Raw genomic sequence first — 2096 nt, 5'->3', positions numbered from 1 at the left:
CCTCACAGGTAAGAGTTCATACTGCTGTTTACGTTTATTTTCTGCACTTCCTTTGTTCTTCATACATCTGCAACTTTCTTCAAGGTTATTTTGTACAAGAGAACCCAAGAAAATGTTATTGTAAGAGTTCATGCTACTGTTTTATTAAGTATCTACGTTTACTTTCCGCATTTTCCTGTGTCCTTCTTACGTCTACTATTTTCTTCAAGATCACTTCTGCACAAGCAATCCCCAAAGAAAGTCACTCTCAAATCATCTTTTAGTGATCAGTTCATTTTATTGATCTCCGTCATTTCTGAAAGCAAGTTTTCTAACTCCTAGTAATATGTAAATGGTTGGGTAAACGTAGGTAACTGCAACTTAGGGGTCTCTTTTAAAAGAGAGAACATGAATAACACGTCAGGAAGATAGCCAAACTATTAGGCCGACGTAAACAGCAATTCGACAAAGATGTCATAAAGTGGAATAAGACCAAAGTAAACGAAACAGAGTAGATCGGATGTTAATAGATATTGGTAAAATGACTACATGAAAAGGTCAGTGAATCAAGTCTAGTGTTCTCCGTTCAGCCACAGGATATCCAGAAACCTTATCCCCGGCATTTTTGAAGGTCAGAATTCTTAGTTTTAGGTTCTTAGGACCCGTAGCTGTGGTTAAATTTTTAAAGGTCGGAAAAGTCTTTGTCCGAGTCCCGTCAAAATAGAAGGGGTCGGAAGAGTCCTTATCCTATCCTTGCCTAAAAGTTTTAAATCAACTCTAAAGGAGATCGGAGGAGGGTTCTTATCCGGTCTCCCTTCAAAATTTTAATAAACATTAAATAAGGATCGGAGGAGAGTTCTTATCCGGTCTCAACTCAAAACATTAATAAATAACTCTAAAGGAGATCGGAGGAGGGTTCTTATCCGGTCTCCCCCCAAAATTTTAATAAATAACTTAAAAGAGATCGGAGGAGGGTTCTTATCCGGTCTCCCCCCAAAATTTGAATAAATAACTCTAAAGGAGATCGGAGGAGGGTTCTTATCCAGTCTCCCCCCAAAATTTTAATAAATAACTTAAAGGAGATCGGAGGAGGGTTCTTATCCGGTCTCCCCTCAAAATTTTAATAAACAACTTAAAAGAGATCGGAGGAGAGTTCTTATCCGATTCTCACACCCGTTCACTAAGGTTGTCTCATTTACTTATGTATCTGGGTGATCCAAATTTAGTGAAAAATCAAATATTCCTTCTACCAAAAGGATTAACATTGCCGTCTAAGCCTTCCTAACTAATTTATAAAGGACGCAGAATTAAATCTACTTACCCTTATTAAGGGACGAGGTGGGGTGCCTAACACCTTCCCCACCCGTTCGGACCGAACTTAGAATCACTGTTTTGAAGTGTTTTCATAAATAATTTAACTTCTCAAATGGTTTTCTTTAGTTTCCCTCAAAACTAAGGTGGCGACTCCTCACTTTTTCCCACTTCGGTGAGCGATCGTCCAGGCAACCGCAAAATCCCATTGCAACAGCTTGGCGACTCCACTGGGGATGTATCTCAAGTCTAGTGGTCCAAAAGTAGATTTAATTTTGTCCGATCAAATTTTGCCCGATCAAATTATAGTTAGATAGGCTCATTCGGCGATGTTGTATGCGTTAATTATTATTGCTACTAACTATTTTGTTTGTTTTGCCTGTTTTATCCTCACAGTGCTCTTCATTTCAAAAAAAGGGGAAAATGAAAAAATAAAATCCCCCGAATTGGGAAGAGGTAAAGGTGTCCCTTCACACACTGAACACTTACACAATGTCCTCACACACTATGGTCCTAACCCGGGCTTTCTTACCCTTTTAGGAAAGTAGGAGGGGTCATGTAAGTGCATACGTGGGTTTTACACCGTTAGTATCCGTGAAGGCTTCTGCTCAAATTGAAACTCGTTCTATTTACCGTGATATCCGTGGAATTTTCCCGATAATATCATGGGGATAGAATGGGGCTCTACTGTTTACAGTAGGGGCAATTTGGGAACCTGTGGCTATTAGAAAATTAGATCCTGAGCTTAACTATCACGATAGCTGAAAGCCGTAGTAAGCTACCTTATAAGATAGAACTATCCCAAA

At 39.2% G+C, this 2096-nt stretch overlaps 1 long non-coding RNA gene across 1 annotated transcript; it reads right to left on the bottom strand.

Annotated features, from left to right (window-relative positions):
• Positions 1-855: 855 nt before the first annotated feature.
• LOC131178521 (uncharacterized) lies at positions 856-1333 on the bottom strand. Its single transcript, XR_009147441.1, has 2 exons — positions 1053-1333; positions 856-993 (listed from the first exon to the last, which is right to left on the bottom strand). It is a non-coding gene; the product is annotated as an uncharacterized LOC131178521 (long non-coding RNA).
• Between the last annotated feature and the right edge of the window lie 763 nt (positions 1334-2096).

The sequence above is a fragment of the Hevea brasiliensis genome, chromosome 3, assembly GCF_030052815.1.
Source record: "Hevea brasiliensis isolate MT/VB/25A 57/8 chromosome 3, ASM3005281v1, whole genome shotgun sequence".
Classification (NCBI taxonomy): domain Eukaryota; kingdom Viridiplantae; phylum Streptophyta; class Magnoliopsida; order Malpighiales; family Euphorbiaceae; genus Hevea; species Hevea brasiliensis.
This window is presented reverse-complemented; position numbering and strand designations above follow the sequence as displayed.